The 21,763-nt window shown below is 48.8% G+C and overlaps 1 protein-coding gene across 15 annotated transcripts in view; it reads right to left on the bottom strand.

Annotated features, from left to right (window-relative positions):
- Positions 1 to 21,763, bottom strand: part of LOC109773282 (uncharacterized protein At5g03900, chloroplastic) — a 32,583-nt gene that overhangs the window by 7,257 nt on the left and 3,563 nt on the right. The gene's annotated exons all lie outside the window — the stretch shown is intronic.

The following is a 21,763-nucleotide window of genomic DNA, read 5'->3' as shown; positions in this document are numbered from 1 at the left end:
ATAACCATGTCAAGAGCTTAACAAGTGACACTCGTACCATCAAAAAAAGGTCAATCATCTCATTTACGTGTGTCAACTCGCTACTTTCGAGGATGGTATATGTTGGGCTGTGGTGTGTGTTAGGAAATATGCAACTTGTATTTCCAGGAGGCCATAGGCCAGTATATATACATGTACAGGTGTGGAATATATGCAGGAAACCCCTTATACAATAGGGTAAATACGAAAGGTGTATATAATACTCTAACACACACACCCCCCCCCCCCCCTCAAACTCATGGTGGATTAACAACACTGAGTTTGGAGAGATAGAAGCCATGCTGCGCTCTAGTCTGGGCCTTCGTCAGAAAATCTGCCAACTGTAACTCGGAAGGCACATATTGAAGAGCAATAACCTGATCCTGCACACCAGCGCGCACATAGAAAGCATCAACACCAATATGCTTGGTGAGCTCATGATTCACAGGATCGCACGCAATGCTAATAGCGCCTGTACTATCAGATAAGAGCAGAGTAGGTGTAGTAACAGAAACACCAAAATCCTGAAGTAACCACCGTAACCAAGTCACCTCTGCCGTTAAAAGAGCCATAGCTCGTAACTCAGCCTCTACACTCGAACGGGAAACTGCAATTTGTTTCTTCGTCTTCCAGGCAATGAGAGAACCACCAAGAAAAACACAGTAAGCAGAAAGTGAACGGCGATCAGAGGGATCACTAGCCCACGTAGCATCCGAATAGGCCTGAAGCTGTAACGAACTAGAGCGAGGAAAGAATAGACGATGAGAGATCGTGCCCCGAAGATATCGGAGAACACGAAAAAGGTGACTATAGTGAACCGAAGTGGGAGCTGAGACAAACTGACTCAGAATATGAACCGGATAAGAGATATCCGAACGAGTGACAGCTAGATAGACAAGACTCCCAACAAGATGACGATAACGCATCGGGTCAGGCAAGGGGTCACCATCAGTATCATGGAGGTGAACATTGAGCTCCATAGGAGTCTCAACAATGCGCTCATCAGTAAGAGCAGCACGAGCAAGAAGATCCTGTATATACTTTTCCCGGGGTATAAAAAAGCCATCAGAGGTAGAAGAGACTTCAATCCCAAGAAAGTAGCGAAGAGGTCCAAGATCGGACATAAGGAACTGCTCACTAAGACGGGCCTTTACAAAGGCAATATACTTAGGGTCGTCGCCAGTGATGATCATGTCATCAACATAGAGAAGAGTCCGACCACGAGGAGAAAGGTGGACAAACAATGCTGGATCATGAGCACTCATTGAAAAACCAGCAGCAGTCACCACAGAGGCAAAACGCTCAAACCAAGCGCGGGGGGCTTGCTTAAGGCCATAGAGAGAGCGACAAAGACGACATACCATACCATCGGGAACAGAATACCCAGGTGGTGGCTGCATGTATACATCCTCACGCAGCTCACCGTTAAGAAAGGCATTCTTAACATCAAGCTGAGATACAGACCAGTGGCGTGCAGAGGCCACGGCAAGAAGTGTACGAATAGTGGTCATATGGGCCACAGGAGCAAAAGTCTCGTCGTAATCACGACCATGCTCCTGTTGAAAGCCACGAGCCACAAGACGAGCTTTGTAACGCTCAAGAGAACCATCGGAGCGAGTCTTAACCTTGTAGACCCACTTACAAGTGATGGGACGGACACCTGGAGGAAGAGAAACAAGATCCCATGTACCAGTGCTTTCAAGAGCAGCAATCTCCTCTGCCATCGCAAACTGCAATTCAGGATGAACAACAGCCTCACGATAAGAAGTCGGCTCAAGAACAGCAGCACCAGCGGTTGGAAAACCAAAGCGATCAACAGGCGGAAGCGAACGAGGACGCAAGCCATAGGTAGGCTGAGACGAGGACGGCACATCAGCAGACGCATCCACAATACGTGAACGACGAGTGTAATGCTGAGGAAAAGATGGAAGAATACGAGGAGGAATAGCCGAGGTAGAATCAGGAGGTGGAGACGAAGAAATCACCGGGGATGAAGGTGCAGAATCCGGTGACATGCGAGGTGAGGAAACCGTGGGAGATGGTGGCGGCAAATCGGCAAGCGGTGGAGAAGTAGAGTGAGCAGGACGGAGAGACAAGGGCTTAACTGGAGTGATAGGTGTGTCGGAAAAAGTAAGGAAAGAGATATCCTCAACTGAAAAGGTCGAGGAAGATGGACACGGATAGAAGGGACGAGACTCATCAAAAGTCACATCCCGAGAAATATGCATTCGACGACCGATAGGATCCCAACAACGATAGCCCTTATGCTCATCACTATAGCCTAAGAAAACACACTCAACAGACTAAGCAGTCAGTTTGGTGCGTTCGCGAGGGGCAAGAAGAACATAGCAAACACAACCAAACAAGCGAAGCGTCGAATAATCAGGAGAACGATCAAAGAGACGCTCGAAAGGAACACCTCCCTGGAGAACAGCGGACGGCTAAAGGTTAATGAGATAGGTGGAGGTGAAGATAGCCTCGGCCCAAAAATGAGGTGGAAGAGAAGCGGCGATCATCAACGCACGAGCCGTCTCAAGAAGGTGGCGATGCTTTCGCTCAGCCACGCCATTCTGAGCATGAGCACCAGGACAAGAGAACTGAGGAAGAGTGCCCTGCTCAGCAAGAACACCACGCAACATCTTGAAAATATACTCGCCAGCGGAGTCAGCACAGAACACACGAATAGGCGAAGAGAACTGAGTGTGAACCATGGCAGCAAAACGCTTATAGATGGAAAGAACCTCACTGTGAGAAGTCATAAAATAAAGCCAAGTGTAACGAGAGAAATCATCTATGAAAATAATATAGTATCGATGGCCCCCTTTCGAAGCGAAGGGAGCCGGACCCCATACATCAGAATGGACTAAATCAAAAGGACGCTGAAACACCGACTCACTAGTAGGATAAGGTAACTGAATATGTTTTCCTAGTCTACAACCCTGACACTCTAAAGAGATATCTCCTGAGACAGACCGCAGAAGACCTCGACGAACTAATGACGACAAGCGAGACCCACAAAGATGACCAAGTCGATGATGCCACTGCTGGAAGGAGCCGGTAGCTGAAGCGACGGAAGCGGATGGACTGGCAATAGTGGTAGCAGCGGAAGGAACATGAAGCCAATCTAGCTCCCAAAGACCCTGAGAGTCACGGCGGCGAGGGCCAGCCCCAACCAAAGTGTGCGTTCGACGATCCTGAATAGAACAAGAGTCAACGTCAAGGATGACGCGACAACCAGAATCAGTAAGTTGACCAGCAGAAAAAAGATTCATGGTAAGTCGAGGAACATGAGCAACATCAGGAACAGAGTAAGAAGGTGTGGTAAGATTGCCTCGACTAGGAAAAGAAAGAGTACCATCGCCAGTGCGATTTAAGAGAGGACAAAGTTGAAGAATGAGAAGACATATGAAAAGAAGCTCCGGAGTCCAGAACCCACGAGGATGTACCTGACTGTGTAGAGGGTGGTTGCTCAGTGCGGGAAGCATCAGTCACAGAAGCTGCAGTACCCGTTGAAGGAGAACCTGAAGCGGCAAGCAGACAAGTCGCAGAATATCCTGCTCAGTCAAGGCGGTGGCGGAAGATGTCGAAGTAGAAGAAGAAGTCCCTGAAGCTGATGATCGCGCCTTACGCAGGTGTTTCTTCTTCTGGAAGCACTGATACTCAACATGACCATCCATATTGCAGTAGCCGCAATGAGGACGAGACCGACCCTGGCCGCCCGTAGGAGTAGGCAAGAGCGGAGGAGCACTGGAGCGGGATGGAGTCAGTGTAGCAGGCGACATAACAGGGACTCGAGCAGCGAGCACAGAGGGAACCTCAAGTAGACCAGCACCACGTAGGCGAGTCTCCTCAGCACGAATCTCAGAAAGCGCCTCCATGAGGGAGATACGACCACGAGCAAACAACTGGGCACGCCGGGGCTCAAACTCCTTACGGAGCCGAGATAGGAACTCGTAGACACGATGAAACTCCAAATCAGCCCGCACAGCCTGGCAACACTGACAAGTACGGCAACAAGCAGTGCGGAGAGAATCAAGCTGACGCCAGATAGCAGAACTTTGAGCATAGAAATCGTCAACACTGGAGTCACCCTGCTGAAGAGCATGTTCCTGCCGGACCACAGACAGATATAAGGCATCACCAGAGGGCTGATAGCGCTGACGGAGACGAGTCCACATCTCAGATACGGTAGGGAGCCCCAAGAACTCAGAGGCAAACTGAGGCAGAACACTAGCAATGAGAACAGCTGCCGCACGGGCATCCTCATCAAGCCACTGAGTGTAAGCAGAAAGAGCCTCATGATAAGTCTGAAGAGCCTCCTCATAAGTCGAAACCTGCGCACATAAGCATGGACGGCAGTGTCATCTGCAAGCTTAGTTGCATCCTTCGTAGCTTGATCAGCATCGGCAGCAAGAACCGGTGGCGTTGGCGGAGTAGGGGCCACAGGTGGAACCGGACACGGCGGACAACGGACCTCACCAGAAAGAACGCCCCAACGACGATTGCCACGCATATGAATGCGCATGAAGCCAACAAACTCGATGTAGTTAGTGCCATCATAGATCACCGGACAGCGAGGAACTGCGACATAGCCTGACGGTGTAGACATTTTTTTTTGGCAATCACCAGGCAGACAGCAGTACAGAGAGGGTCCTGACGATCAGCCGCAGTCAGCGATCGCGGCGGCAGCAGATGGATGGGACGAGAGCCAGCAGCAGGGGCCAAATCCCGCGAGGGTGGCAGAGACCAGCAGCAGGGGCGAAATCCAGCGAGGGATGGCCGGATCGGACGCAGGCGACGAAGACCGGCGACTGGCGGCCTGTTCCGGCGAGAGGCGGACGGACCGGATGAGGGGCGGCGAAAAACCAGGCCGGCTGCGGAAGATCGATCGCGGGCGGAGGCTCCTGTGCTGACTTGATTTGGAGCGATCACGTGCGGGACCTGGAGCTCGCGTGATAGGATCTGGAGCTAGCATGATCTGGACGGGAGGGAGTTGAACGGCGGCTGCAGGGAAGGAGAGGAGCGGCCTTGGGTTGACCGGCTGCTACGGTGGACAAAAAAAGGCAGCGACGACGGCCACGGAGATCAATAGCACGAGTTGCAGCGTGCAAAAAATTGACCTAGCTCTAATACCATGTTAGAAAATATGCAACTTGTATTTCCAGGAGGCCATAGGCCAGTATATATACATGTACAGGTGTGGAATATATGCAGGAAACCCCTTATACAATAGGGTAAATACGAAAGGTTACATGGCTATATATATAATACTCTAACAGTGTGTGTGTGTGCGTGCGCGCGCTATGGCCCAAAGGGACCATACCTGCATCATTTATATGTATAGCAGCTGAGTAAGAGAATAGTGATGATCACAAAAGTTTGTTCTTATTCACCCCATACATTACATCAGGAAAGACTTGCTCGTTTTATCAGAAGTTACGTGCCCCATTCTACAATGCAGAAGCATCACATCATTACTCTAACACCATAGACACTACATGGTTCGGCACCTCACGATCCATGTATCGTAGCCCATTATGCTTGGTCCCAGTCCCAAGCTTCCTCATTGTATGTCTCTCCTGAATTAGACGTATTTTTCGGTCAATGGTTACCCGGCAACCTAAATCATCGATCAAATGACTCATTGACACAAGATTGACTCGAAAAGTAGGAACATGCATAACGGATGAAAGTTCAATTAATGGTGTGCATTGTACTGTGCCAACACCTTTAATGCCTTGTGAGGTGCCATCAGCTATTTAATAATTTCTTTAAGTGTGGGTGGATATTGAGTATGAGCCCTGTATTAGTGTGTGTGATTGTGCTCATATGTCTCCCTTCCTATTACTAGTGCGTGTGAGCCATGTATTTCCCATGCAAGGTTTAATCCATTTGAATAGCCGTATCCATGGTTATGGACGACTTGGAGATTTTTTACTTGATTGTAAAACAACTTTAACTAATAATCGATAAAACTTGCCAGCCGTGTGCATGCCTTGGGGATCCTTCTCATGGGCGATGCGAAGGGGGATGCACGGTAGTGTTATGTTTTGGCTAGGTTAGGGTAGATAAGATGGCTCTCATCTGTGCTCTCTTACCTTATCTCTGATAGACGCAAGTTGTAGCGTGTCTCCATAGGATGCTAGTGCTTGTTGCCGCTCAAACCACATACCCCTTCTTTGAGAATGATGCATACTTAGAATAGATCTGATGTAAGTCTTGCAAGTACAATTGAATACTCACCTTTCTTTATTTTTTCTTTTGATCTAGATGCTGCAAATCAGATAGTGGCATTTGGAAATCAGATAGTAGCATTTGGAAGCAGGTAATCTCTGGGTAAAGGATGACGCTAGCTATGGTTATCACAGGCAGTGGTCTAGGAAGGGTTATGAACGTTATCTGCTTTTCTTTAAGCCTTCTTAAGGCATTTGTTAAATTGTACCTGTCTAAGGTATATTTTTGCTTCCGTTGTGATAGCTGCAACTTGGTCGAAAGACCCTTGTTAAATTTGACTTGTTGGAGTTGTTAAATTTGACTCGTTGGAGTCATTGTATATATTTTGTTGCAAATCTTTTGTAGAGTTGTGTTTCAATACCTGCCATACCACCCAAATAGCATGCATGTTGCGTGTATGGATATAGAATGCATGTTGTGTTTGGTGGGCATCTTGGGGTCGATACTATGCATTTGCTAGCGGAAGTGCTAGATCTGTATAGTGCACTCCCAAGGCGTTACATCATTGCCAAGAAGACAAAGAAACAGACTCCATTTTACCGTGCAAGCGTAGAGGAGCTATGGCTCTTTTGACGATAGAGGTGACTTGGTTACTGTAGTTTGGTGTTTCTGTCATTACACATACTCCCTTCTTGTCAGACAGTGTAGGTGCTACAAGTATTGCACGCAACCTTGTGAAGCATGAGCTCACCAAGCATTATTGGTGTTGATGCTTCTTTTGTGCGCTCAGGTGGGTAGGATCAGGTTATTGCTCTTTCGTTTGTGTCTTTCGAGTTATAGTTGGCGGGTTTCTTTACGAAGGCCCACACCCTCCAAACTCAGTGTTGCGGATCCATCAAGAGTTTGAGGGGGGTGCTAGAGTTATATTATGTTTCCACGTAGACTGTACAGTTTCCCCGAAGTCTAAGGGGCTCTCCGCATATTTGTCACATGCACATTGTATATATCTTCGCGCCAAGATCTTACTTGACGAACTCAAAGGCATATTCCTAAGGTATAACTCCTTCCCTTTGAGCGATCTTAATATGAGCTTTCATGAATCGGCTACAAATAATTGTTGTTTCCTTATTTTTGCATGATACATCTCATGGATAGAGGAGCAACATTGGAGAGTGTCCACATAAGGATCAAGATGATGAGCACATGGTGAGCGTGAAGTAAACACTCGCCGGTCTATCTCCTTCCCATTCGTCAAGGATAACTCTCTTTCACACGTTGGGGGGGGGGGGGGGAGTGATGGAGAACATCAAGCACCCAAGTTCCATGCGTGTTCATCAAGTATCCGAATCGGGCATGACTCTCCTTGAGGGGGTGATGCGGGGTATCCTACTGTCATCACCATGTCAAGAGCTTCAACGTCAAGTGACACGCATACCATCAATACAAAGGTGAATCTTCTCCTTTATGCGTGTCTGCTCGCTACTTTCGAGGGTGGTATACTACTTGACCCTACTACGTTTTGCACCTTTAGGTTCGAGCCAAACAACGTATGTGCAATGGAGGAGATAATGGGCAAGAGCTACTACACCATTCAGTGTAGAAGGCGAGACAAAACCGCAAGACGGAGCAGGCCGAGGACAGACGCAGCAGCACGGCCCGACTGTCCAGCTTTGGGACTTCTCGCCAGCATCGTAGACCGAGAGCACGCGAACAACGAGCCAGATAGCCCGGGTCACGCCTCGCCCGAGCCAGCATAGGTGGTCGGACTATTCGGGCCAAGTCGTCATACTATTTGGGGTCTAGACGAGAAGCCCCGGTGATGCTGAGCATCCTACGGTTATCCCCATGGACCTACCTTCGTCTTTCTAAGTGCCAAGTGGACCGATGACACGAGCACGTGCAAGAGCTATCGAGACCGAGGCGACATCTCTCCTCAATGAGCCTCCGTATGACCCACATGAGACATGACTATACCTCAAGCCGGAATGCTATGTGTGCTTAGGTACGAGGAAGACCACCCCAGAAATGTGCGGAATGAAGACCAAGTCCCCAAGTACACGAACGGTGAAGCACGACGAAGGAGACCGCTGAAGTCTACAGCGGACGGACATCCAACCCCTGGCCCGGATATCCGGCGCCCCAGCCCAAAAGCAACCGCAACAGAGCAGCCTCCGCGAAGTCCCATGACCCGAACATCCAGCCCCCGCCAAGACATTCGGCCCCCGCCCGGAAATCCGGCCCGAGCACACCCGAGAGCAACAGAAGTTTGGCCAGCTCCAGCCCAAACATTCGACCCCCAGCCCGGACATCCGGCCCGACACGAGCCGCCGAACATCCGGCCCCCAGCCTGGACATCCGACACCTGCCAGTGCTTAACCAGGCCAAAGGCCCATGTATCCCCTCTTTCCCCTCTCATCTCATGGAACACTATATATAGACCCTCTCCTCCTCCTAACTAGGGTTAGCAAAGGTTTAGCTCGTTTGAGATTGAGTTTTGCTCATCCACTTGCCACTCCCATGGAGTTCAAGGCCTCCATGTGAGATGATCCCATGAGTGGATTCAAGACCCCTTCTTAGGGAATATCCTTTTGGATTCAAGACCTCTCTCCTTCAAAGATTGGGATGAACTAGTTCCTCTTTTACCCTCTTGTGTTGGATTTCCCTCTGTGTATGTGGAATTAGCATATGTGTGATTGGATCTTGTCTACTTAAGTGCTCATCTTGTGTTCTTCTCTTGATTTGCTCTCTTTCCCCCCTCCAAGTGTGAAAAGATCATGAACTTAGGGTTCCACCCTACATCATCTTGGATCAGAGCATAGGTCAATTCACATCTTCGAGTCCCTACCCCTCCACTTTCTAGCCCCGATTTTGTTTGTTTTTGCCTAATTTCAAAAATCCCTACTAAAATAGTCATACCAATTTTTTTGTGATTTGTTGATTTTGATCCATGGATTTGAAGTGTTGCAGGCGGATCTAGCTTCCCTCTTCCTCACCATTTCCATCCACGGAATTTCTTGAATTTTGCTCAAAAAATTTCGTCCCCCAAGTTCTTCCACGAAGTTCATCCACGGATCTTCAACCCGAACACCCGGCCCATACCCCCGGACATCCGGCCTGACGCCCGGACATCCGGCGCCTCGCAGCCAACATCTACACCACCACCCCATTTTATCGAATTTTGACCGTTTTGCCATCTTCCGCAAACCACCATTGACTTCCGCAACCAACCGCAAATTTGCCACCTTTGCCATTTGAGAATTTGAGTTTGCGGTTTCCGTTTCCTAACGTGTTTCGGCTACTTAGGAACGGTTCGTCATCGACATCACCGCCGCTCAATTTCTCCACGGACTCGACTTCGACAACAACCACTTCACCATTTTGACACCCAAACCGTAAGCAAGGATGGTAACCTCAACAACAATCATAGTACATCTCCCTTGCCATTGCATTGTTAACCCTGAGCCAATTTTGTGTTTCCTACCGAGACTAGCCGTCGAGTATTGCAAGGTAACGCTACTTGTGAACTTCAGTGATACACGTTCCACATAGCTATCATAGTGTGCATATATCATCGTATCACCTCTTGCGTCATAAATGTTCCCGCATATACATAATTGCTATCTTGGTTCAAGCATTTTGCATAAGTGGCCAAAGGAAAATATCAAAAGTGAGAAAAGCTTTTAAGCAAAAGAAGAAGGAAAACAAAGAGTTTGTAAGCAATAGCCATAGCATCGCCACATTGCATATCAAATTGTCATACTTGATCATCTTGGATCATCATGAGAGAATCACCGGGAACCATACATACGTAGCATAATCGGGATAGAAAGTCGTTACGTTTTGTCTCTCATAGGTTTTTCTGCACAAGTTTCATATCCGCCTATTGAGCAATCATGCTACGTCTCTCTAGAGTTGTGCAACAAGAGCATTTTTCATGGATTCCACATTTTGTGCTCATTCCTTGGTTGCACAACCCCTTATCTATCCGTGTGTGTGTGTTTCCGTGTCACTGTGTGCCCCTCATTGCTATTGGTCTTACTTGTTTCACTTGCGAATTTGTGAATCTCTTTCAACATTATTGAATCTTGCTCACAATTGCATAAATTTTGTGCCACTATCCTCACCAAGCTACTCCAAAGGCTTTACTTGTGTAGGTGTGAGATTGACAAGATCCGGTACCAATTGTGCTACTTTCATAATACCATGTTGGGTGATCATTGATTCATCTTCAACATTGGATAAGGTACATTTGGTCTAGTTCTTTCCTTTCTTCCGCTCACATTTTGCTTGAGAATGATAGATAGGCCAAGCACTTCTTCGAACCCACTCTTCGATGAGCAAGACGCACCGAACAACTACATCACCAAGGTTCAACTCTTTGGCGCTCAACGAGCCTTGCATCAAGCGAATGAAGCTTTGGGCGACCGCATCGAACAACTCGCCACCGACATGCGACAATCCGAAGCAAGAACACGGGACTACCTTGACGCCAAGCTATCAACTCAAATGGAAAACTTTCACGCCATGATGGTCAACCGTGCTTCCTCGACGTCGTCATCATCAAGACGACGCCACTCAAGCCGACACTCATCGGACACCTCTTCGGATGCAAGTCTACCACGAGCTCGTTCTCATCTTCGATACGACTACCAAGATCATCAAGCTTTGCAAAATCCATTCCATGGCAATGGTTTACAAGACCGCCTTCGAGAGCGCGAACGACATCGTCGCCAAGAACAAGATGCCATTAACCAAGAGCAAGCTCGACAACGCCAACGCCAAGAAGAGCAAGACGGCGACGCTCTCCGACAAGAACAACAACGCCATAAGGAACAAGCACTTGAAGCTCAACGTGCTCTACGCAAAGACACGCGCCCCGTGTAAGAGCGCAACCGCCGTACGCGCAAAGAAGAAGCCCTCTGACGGGAGCGACAAGAGGAAGCCACACGTCTTGAGGAGCGCCAAGAAATGAGGAACGGAGCATGTATCCCACGCCCTCAACGCCAAGATAATCAAGCGGAGCACGAGAAGCAAGCGGTTGAAAACCCACCTCCACGACAAGAGCGACATCACCATCGTCCCCAACACCATGAGGAGCAACGCTACAGCAAGCTCAAGTTCAACATGCCTAAGTTCTCCAGAAGCACTGATCCCAAAGACTACCTCTCATGGGCATTTAAGGTCGACAAGATATTCCGTCTTCACAATTATGAAGAGGAAAAGAAGATCACCATGGCATCCCTTGAGTTCCGAGACTATGTTCTCATTTGGTGGGAGCAAGTCATCGAGCGACACCGCGAGAAAGGCGATCCACCCATCACGACTTGGAATCAAATGAAGGAGGTCATGAGAGCTCGTTTTGTGCCTACACACTATAGCCGTGATCTCTTCATGCAACTCCTCAAGTAAGGCACAAAGTCGATTGAAGACCACTACCAAACTATGGCACGCTTCTTGAATGGACTCAACCATCCTATCAAGAAAATCGACGATTTCCATCCTTACACAAACCTCCTCGAGCTAGTACATCAAGCGACCAAGGCAGAGCGACAAGTACAAGATGACTTCACATACTTCAAGTACTCTTCCAAGACCTACATCATACACTCAAGCTTCAACGACTACGACACCTTCTAGCTTGACTAAAGATTCACCAAACACCGGTGACAAGTCAAGGTACAAGAAACCTTCGACATCTTCGAGTCATCCTCATACAAGCAACTATATGCCAAGAGCTTCATCATCAACTGCTCCAACGGATGAAACCGCCAAGACAAGTTCCATCCAATGCTTCACTTGCCAAGGCTGTGGCCACAAGACATACCAATGTCCCACTCGGCGCACCATGATGCCAATGATGACAACACCTACGACTCCATGAGCGAAAAAGAAATGGAAGCACTTGAGCACATGGCCATGCACCGTCAAGTGAACGAAAATGAAGACGCTCAAGTCTTGTGACAATGATTCGAGCCCCGCTCTAGTTGTCTCCAAAGTCTTGACACTTCAACACCAACAAGATGAAGACCGACGATGCCACATCTTTCATACCAAAGCGAGCATCAATGGACGTTCCGTCAAGGTCATCATCAACGGCATTAGATGCCACAATTTGGCAAGCAGCTAGTTATGCTCCAAGCTACAATTGACCAAGAAGAAGCACCCTCGCCCCTACAAGGTCCAATGGCTAAGTGACTCTGGCACCATTCAAGTTGAGCACACCGTTCAAGTGTCCTTCAAGATTGGCGCATACGAAGACACATTGGAGTGTGATGTGGTTCCCATATCCGTATGCCATCTCCTCCTAGGAAGACCTTGGCAATTCGACCGCGGCGTCATCCACAACGGACGGACGACCAATCACTATAGTTTCAAGATGAAAGCAAGGAGTACGTGCTTCGACCCATGTCGCCAAGTCAAGTAATCACCGACAAGCAAGCTTCAACCCATCGTGGAGAGACTAGTGAGCGAGCGAACCACCAAAAAGAGAGTGTGCGCCACAAGCCAAAATTGAGCGACTCCACGATGAGCGACAAGAAAAACCTAGTGCTTTTAGCCACCAAAAGAGACATAAAGGATGTGAGTGAGAGCCCATCGAGTGTTCTTCATGAAGTGGTGCGGACTAATACTTCACAACATCTTCCTTTGGTTTTGTCTCATCTATTACAGGAATTCGCGGACGTCTACCTCGATGAGCTACCTCCAAGACTTCCTCCACTTCGCAGAATCAAACACCACATCGACCTCATCCCCGGCGCACCTTTACCGAACAAGGCACCGTACAGCGTCAAGCCCGACGAGACCAAAGAGATACAAAGGCAAGTACAACATGTCATGGAAAAGGGGTATGTACGCGAGAGCTTAAGTCCATGTGCCGTTTCGGTTATTCTTGTGCCTAAGAAAGATGGTAGTTTTCAGATGTGTTCCGATTGCCGTCTCATCAATACTATCACCATTCGGTATAGACACCCCATTCCAACCAATTTCTTAAAAATTGACCTTAAAAGTGACTACTATCAAATTCGCATGCAAGAGGGTGACGAATGGAAAATGGCTTTTAATACCAAATTTGGCTTGTATGAATGGTTAGTCATGCCTATGGGCTTATCTCAAGCACCTAGCACTTTTATGTGTGTGATGCACTATGTTCTTAGCAAATATATTGGAATTTGTGTTGTGGTATACTTTGATGACATACTTGTGTTTAGTCAATCTCTTAAGATCATGTCAAACATCTTAGGGACGTCTTGCAAGTTCTTAGAAACGAACGACTTTATGCTAACAAGGAAAAATGCACTTTTGGCGTTGATAAGCTTATTTTCTTGGGCTTTGTTGTGTCCTCTAAGGGTGTTCAAGTTGATGAATCTAAAATTGACACTACTAAAACTTGGCCACAACCAACCAATTTTGCAACAAGTGTGTAGTTTTCTTGGCCTAGCCGGATTCTATCATCAATTTGTTAAGGATTTTAGCACTATTACCATTGCACGCATTGAGTAAGAAAAATGTACCATTTGTTTGGGGACCTTCTCAAGACACCACATTTCATGAGCTTAAAAACTTGCTTACACATGCTCCATTACTTGCATTATCAAATTTTGATAGAACTTTTGAAGTGCATTGCGACGCTAGTGGTAATGGCATAGGTGGCGTGTTAATGCAAGAGAAGCGCCCTATCGCATACTTTAGCGAGAAACTTCCCGGAGCACAACTTAATTACCCCATTTATGACAAGGAGTTCTATGATTTAGTGAGAGTCTTGCATGTGTGGGAACATTATCTTCGCTCTCGTGAATTTGTCATCAATAGGGATCATGAGACGCTTAAATACCTTAAGGGTCAAACAAAATTCAATAAGCGGCATATGCCAAAGTTCATCGAGTCTTCTCCTTATGTTATCAAGTATATTAAAGGTAAGGAAAATGTAGTGGCGGATGCTCTTTCCCGCAAATGCTTGCTAGTAACTCAACTTGAATTGGAAGTTATTGGATTTGAGCACATTAAAGACTTGTATGCACATGATGTTTCATTTGCAATTCCTTATGCCAAATGGCTATCTTATGCGGACTAACAAACTATGTATACCCGATTCTTCTCTTCGTTTGTTGCTTTTGCAAGAGGCTCGCGGTGGAGAACTTATGGGACACTTCGGCCGTGACAAGACCTTCGCCACGCTCACCAAGAACTACTTTTGGCCAAAGTGTTTTGCGGCGTCTCACGCTACACCAACCGATGCTCCACATGCCGCAAAGCTAAGTCTAAAGCTCAATCCCATGGTCTTTATATGCCACTTCCTATTCCGTACCAATCATGGAAGACATTAGTATGGATTTTGTGCTTGGTTTGCCACGAACTCAAAACGGCAAGGATTTGGTATTTGTCGTTATGGACCATTTTTTTTCAATGGCGCATTTCATTCCATGCAACAAGATAGACGATGTATCACATGTTGCAGACCTCTTTTGTAGGGAAATCTTGCGATTACATGGAGTGCCTAAGACTTGTGTGGGACCGCGACGTTAAGTTCCTCAGCTACTTTTGGAAGACGCTTTGCGCCAAGCTCAAAATCAAGCTACTATTGTCATCGTCATATCATCCACAAACCGACGGCCAAACGGAGGTCACCAACCGGACGCTATCTACTCTCCTCCGCGTGTTGATCAAGAAGAACATCAAGGAGTGGGAAGAATGCTTGCCCATCGCCGAGTACGCCTGCAATTGAGCAAGAGATTCTATTACCGGCAAATCCCCTTCGAGGTCGTCTACAACTTCAACCCGTTGTATCCATTGGACATTCTACCGCTACCACTATAAGAGCATCTCTAGCAGACCCCGTATAATGCCGCTATTCGCAAAATAACCGCCAAAATACGGGTCCGCGCAAAAAAAGCTGCCCGGTCAGACCCCGTATCAGGCCGCGACCTGTAAGAAATTTTGCGGGGCGCGGCAAAAGTTCGCCCTCAACCTTTAGATTCACAGGGTGGGAGGCCGACCCGAGCTCGCCCCCTATCCGCAACGAGATTTGGCGCAAAGGAAATTTCCGCGCGGCCGTTCCCGCTTCCCACCCCTTCGCCGCCATTGCCCCGCCTCCGCCCGCTCCAGTCCATCTTCCCCGGCCATTCTTCGCCGCCATGGAAGCCTCCCAGCCGTCCCCCGTCACCGTGGATGTCGCACACGCGCAATCCCCTCCAGCAGATCTCGTCGCCGGCCATGTCGCCCCCGCCGTCGCTCAAGGCACCACCGCGCCTGTCCGCAAGCGGCAGGGCAACGTCATCGTGCGGGGCGGAAATCCGGCTGGCCCCGCCGGGAAGGCACGCGCGCCCGGCTCCGCCGCCACTGCGTAATCTGCCCCACCGCCGCAAGAGAAGAAGGGCAAGGTTTCGGCCGTGAAGCGCAAGAAGGCTCCTACAAAAAGGCCGGCGACTTCATCCTCTCCCTCCGCCCCGGCAAGAGGTACCCCGATGATGCCCTTCAATGGTGTTGCTTCCACTGCAAGCGAGGTGTTCGACGAAATGGCTGGAAGGTATGCTTCTTCGATTTCTTCTACTTGCTTCGCTTTTCGCCATTGCGGTAGCTCGTGACTTGATGACACTCACTATGGCACCGGTTCGAACGATGCCACTGCCGAGTTCGTCAAATTGTTGGACACAAACACCGTCGACATCGATCAAGCCCCGATCGCTGATTTCGATTACAATGAAATGGATGGTGGCGTGGATGGTCACGGTGGTGAAGATGAGGTGGAGGAGATAGACGAGGGGGTGTATGACCAAGCGCAAGCAAAAAAGGCGCGAGATCGAAGAACTACACGCTATTCGAAGACCAAATCTTGATCAAGGCTTGGAGTGCGGTGTCTCTTGATGCGTGCACCGGCACATCTCAACCCGTCAAGAGGTATTGGCAAAGGATCGAAGATCAATACTTCCGAATGATGGCAAGGTATCCCAATAGGACTCCACGCACCTTTCGATCACTCCAAGGTCGTTGAGACGTGATCAAGCCGATTTGTAGCCGTTGGGCTGCTTGCTTGGAACAAATTCGCAATGCACCTCCAAGTGGAATCGTGAAATCCGACTATGTGAGTTCATTTTCACGTCCCAAGTTGTGCAAATCATTTGTAGCATTTGAAGTGATTGCATCATTTGACGTTGTTTAAATTGTGTAGGACAAAATTGCCCAACAAAGATGCAAAGACATGGAAGCTTCCGAAGGCAAATTATTTAAACTAGAGCATTGTTGGGAATTGCTAAAAGAGTGTGAGAAGTGGAAGTTGATTGAGAAAGAATCCCCACCGAAGAGAGGTTCACTTACGAACATGGATGATGATGGCCCACGAAACTAGAACAAGCCCGATGGAGACAAGAAGACAAGGGAGAAGATCAAAAGGGAACACGAGGCAACGAGCTTGCGGGACAAGATAGATACCATGGTGCAACCAAATGAGTTGATGTTGGCGAAGACATTGGAGGCAAAGAAAGAGTTGGCCGAGAAGAAGGCACGAGAGAAGCAAGAGAAGTGGCAGTTGCTCAAGGATGAGGGGTTGCACAAGGCGGCCCTTGAGGAGAGAAGAGTATTTGCCGATGAGACCAAAGCCATGGCCAAGCTTCTAGCCAAGGAATCATGACACTGAACCGCGATGACATGGACGACATCACCAAAGAATGGCATGATATGGCAAGGAGAGACATCTTGAAGAGGAGGATGCTAGCGGCGGCAGGTGGATGTTTCGGTGCCGGTGATGTTTTCCCATCAGGAGTTGGAACCAGTCCCGCTGATGCTTTCAGTGCGCCCGGCGATGCTTTCGGTGCCAGAGTTGGAACAAGTGCCGGTGATGGACTCGGAGGCGGCGATGGCATCGATGGCGGTGGTGCGGAGTGAAGATCATGACGACGGGTGAAAAGCGACCAAGATGATGATAGACGTGGTCGTTGCTTTTGCATAAGTCCTTCTGCGTTTGTCGTAGAAAACTATACTTTCATTTGCGCGCGAACTATGTTTTATTCTTCGCATTTAAACTCAATCGTCGGAATCGCTGTCAAATTGCCTAATCTGGGGTTTTCGGTTCTGTTTTACGGGTCGGCTACGCGGGGTCTGCTCAGCCGCAACCCGCGTTGGCCCGCAAACCCGTATTTTCGCGAACTATAAACGAGTTCTGCGGGTCGGCGTTTTACGGGGTCTGCTAGAGATGCTATAAGAGCGCATCAACATGAACCCGCGTGCACAAGCAAGATACCTCAAGAAGGTGGATGAAGATACACGACGCACGATCAAGAACCAAGTACACCGCCTCGCTACCAAGCTCAACATCAACAAGCACCCCATGGTGTTCACCCCCGAAGATGTTATGTGGCTACACCTACGCAAAGACCGTTTCCCCAACGAGCGGAAGTCCAAGCTACTACCTCGAACTGATGGACCATTCAAGGTGCTCGCACACTACAACAACAATGCCTACAAGATCGACATTGCACGCGACAAGTACAACATGAGCGACATCTTCAGCATCAAGGATCTATCTCCTTTCCATGGCGATGAGGATTTCGATCCGAGGACGAACCTTCCCGAGGACGGGGGGAGGGGGTGATGCGGAGCATCCTGCGGTCATCCCCATGGACCTACCTTCGTCTCCTCAAGTGCAAAATGGACCGATGACACAAGCACGTGCAATAGTTATCGAGAACGAGGTGACATCTCTCCTTGATGAGCTTCCGTATGACCCACGTGAGACATGGCTACTATCCCAAGTCGGAATGCTATGTGTGCTTAGGTACGAGGAAGACCACCCCGAAGATGCTTGGAATGAAGACCAAGTCCCAAGTACACGGATGATAAAGCACAATGAAGGAGACCGTTGAAGTCTATGGCTGTCGGACATCCGGCCCCTGGCCCGGATATCCGGCGCCCCCGGTCCAGCGGCAACCACGGCAGAGCAGCCGCTGCAAAGTGCCAGGACTCGGACATCCGGCCCGACTGCCCCGGACATCCAGCCCCCGGCCGAAAATCTAGCCCGAGCACACCCGAGAGCGACAGAAGTTTGGCGAGCTCCAACCCGAACATCCGACGCGACGCGAACCGCGGACATCCGACCCCCAGCCCGGACATCCGGCACCTGCCAGTGCTTAACCGGGCCAAAGGCCCATGTATCCCCTCTTTCCCCCTCTCATCTCGTGGAACACTGTATATGGACCCTCTCCTCCTAGCTAGGGTTAGCAAAGGTTTAGCTCATTTGGGATTGAGTTTTGCTCATCCACTTACCACTCCCATGGAGTTCAAGGCCTCTGTGTGAGATGTGTTGGGTTCTACGGTAGGGGCATCGGCTGCAACATAAACCAAGAACATGCTATGGGAGATGGATCACGGATCGTTACCACTAGATGCGCAATGCCGTGAAGCAGAAGTAAAGTTGGGACAGCGCGTCTACGGAGTCGTCTCCTCCTCGTCGATCTCCCACATAGTCGATCGGATCCCACAAACAGGTTCACCGGAGCAGCGCAAGTGCACCGCCTCTAACAATATCCGCGCGTGCAAGAGAAACGTCATGCGGCGGACTACTAGGTCCGATCACACAACCGGCGGCGAGTGAAGGTGGCTAGTTGCAGCACTTGCAAAGCCCTAATGACGGCGCCAAAGCGATCAACCGAATGAGTGTGCCGCACCCCCACTATATAAGGCATCCGTTGCGGGCTCAACACTTGGGCCTCGCACGGATCCTAAAGCCCAAAGTCTGTTCGGCCTGGATCCGAGTCCGAGTAGGATCACATCTGACTCATGGAGTCTGCTCCGGCCTCACGGGTTCCTTCCCTTAAGCGCGTGACCCCTTAGGTTCAAGTCGGCTTGGTCACAAGTCGGATCACCTCCGACCTGCTCGACTGGTAGCAGCCTCTAGCAAGGCGTGCGAGCCACCAAGTAGACAATGAAGCCGATTGGCGAACCTGTACAACATGTCACACTTCTGTTCCCTTTGCCACACGATATATGTTGTCGGGCTCAAGGCAAGTCTGCCATCCTTGTGCTAGCCTGGCCTCTTTCTCATTCCAGTGATGCCGACCACAAACCGGATTATCTCATAATCCTTGTCGCATGGCTATGCTTATCTTGGTCGAATCACACGAGGGACCCAGAGTATATCTCTCCTAATCGGAGGAGCAAATCCCATCTTGCTCGACCATGTCTCGCAACATGGGTCTGGACAAACCCAAAACCTATCTTTATAACTACCCAGTCACGGACTAGCGTTTGGTCGGCCCAAAGCAGGTTTGTGACCATCCCATGCGGCAGCTCAGGTCTTAGGACATAGAACGTATGTTGTACTAGAGACTCACAGATGACCTATCGCTGCGTCTCATAGTTGGGTCTGTCCGACTCGGACCTTATCTGATGATTCCAAGTCCATATTATCCGGCTAGCATCCAATGCTCCATGGCTAGTGAAACCGAGCCATCCACCGTATCATATGCTAGTCTAGTTGGTTGCGCGTCCACATGCCCCTTTCGACTAGGGACCTTTTAGGACGGTCGTCATACAATGCATAGTTCCACAAACAAGTCACGTACTTGCTGATACACATCATTGATGATGTCCAAGGACAATCTTTATTCATAAACACATAGGAAATATCATCATACATGATTGCCGCTAGGGCATATCTCCAACAAGATGATCCCATGAGTGGATTCAAGACCCCTTCTTAGGGAAGATCCTTTTGGATTCATGACCTCTCTCCTTCAAGGATTGGGATGAACTAGTTCCTCTTATCCTCATGTGTTGGATTTGGACCTTTGTATCCCTCTATGTGTATGCGGATTTAGTATATGTGTGATTGGATCTTGTCTATTTGAGTGCTAATCTTGTATTCTTCTCTTGATTTGCTTTCTTTCCCCACTCCAAGTGTGAAAAGATCATTAACTTAGGGTTCCACTCTACATCACCCGAACAAGTCCATGGACTATCCGATGTCAATGCTTGCGTCGGCTAAAGCTCCAGGCCGGGATTGTCCAGGCCATACTGAACAGGATAGGCCATACCCAACCGGATTGTCTGGTCGCCTGCCTGCGTGCAGTTCTGGGCCAAAGGCCCATGTATCCCTTCCGCACTTACCCCTTTGTTGGCTAGACTATATATACTCCTCCCCTCCTAGATTTGTGGTTAGGTAAGAATAGATCTCATTGATAGAGCTTAGCTCATCTTCCTCCCCTTATAGGATCCTCACCTAGTGGGATCAAGAACTCTCAAGGGAGAGTAATCCATTGGAGTACAAGGACCACTTATGGGTAAATACTCAAGGAGTACAAGGCCACTTACGGTGAATGCTCTTACAAGCACAAGACCTCCTTCCATGGAGAAGAGTCCCCATGTGTAATTCAAGTCCTCCTTATCCTAGGACCTCCCCTAGTGGGATCAAGAACTCTCAAGGGAAAGAGAATACTCCATTGGAGTACAAGGCCAGTTATGGGTAAAGACTCCAAGGAGTACAATGCCACTTACGGTTGAAGGCTACTACGAGCACAAGACCTTCCATGGAGAAGAGTCCTCATGTGTAATTCAAGTCCTCCCTATCCTAGGACTTGCGGGAAGAAACTCCCACCTCGTTCTTGCTTTCCCTTGGATTTGTAAGAAGTCACATTAACCATGTGGTGTGGATCTACGATACAAGAGGGTGTTGCCTTGGCATTACTAGTTATCCACGAGTTTTTCCTTTGACCTTCGTGTTTTTGTTGTGTTCTTCCTCATCAACCTCCACTTCGTGAAGATCGAGCCACCCTCACTATTCGCCTTGTATCATTGTTTCTCTCTGGTCTCAGCTCCTCTGGCGCAAATCCGCCAGCATCCTGCTCGGTCGCTGCTCTCCATCCTTTGGGCAGATGTGAAACACTCCCCCGACAGCTACAAGGTATGGCTTCTCTTCCATCTTCCCCAGCAGTTGCAAGATATGGCTTCTCTTCCGTTCTCTTCTTCCTCCTCTCTCTTCTGCCAACCCTCCGTTTGCTCCTTTTTTTCTCCGCCTCTACTTTTTATCATCTGCATCTGCTAGCTCCATATCCATCCGCATTTGCTTCCTCCCAACATCCTCTTCAACACGACTCCACCCACGTGGTCATAGCTCCACCACCGCTTCTCTCCTTCATGCTTGATCTGGTTGCTCTAGTAATTGGCTCTTTTCTTTTTCTTTGACGGCTGATTGGCCCTCTCTTAGTGTTGCTGCAATAGCCAAGTGTCCCTGCTCTGATGTATCCTGCGACTGGTAATGCTTATGATATGTCAAATGATCCTAGGAGAAGAGCTACATCCTACGATCCAGCTTGGAAGTATGTGCTGGCAAAATTTAGAGAGGAAATATTTACACTTGTGTATGTTGTCAGGAAAGATAGTTCATGCCAGTGAGAAGGCTGAAGCAGCACCTTTTCATGGGTATCAGCGATGTGGATAAGTGTGCCAAGGCATCCGTCTAAATTAGCAAAGAGATGCGCAATTTCTTATACACAAGAAAGTTTAAAGCTATGGAGTGATATATAGACGAGTAGGATGAGGCCAAACTTCAAAGGCACCATTTCCTCATCTACACAAAATGATT

This window comes from Aegilops tauschii, chromosome 6, assembly GCF_002575655.3.
Source record: "Aegilops tauschii subsp. strangulata cultivar AL8/78 chromosome 6, Aet v6.0, whole genome shotgun sequence".
Taxonomy (NCBI): domain Eukaryota; kingdom Viridiplantae; phylum Streptophyta; class Magnoliopsida; order Poales; family Poaceae; genus Aegilops; species Aegilops tauschii.
Note: the sequence above shows the minus strand (reverse complement) of the source record. Positions and strands in the feature narration are given on the sequence as shown.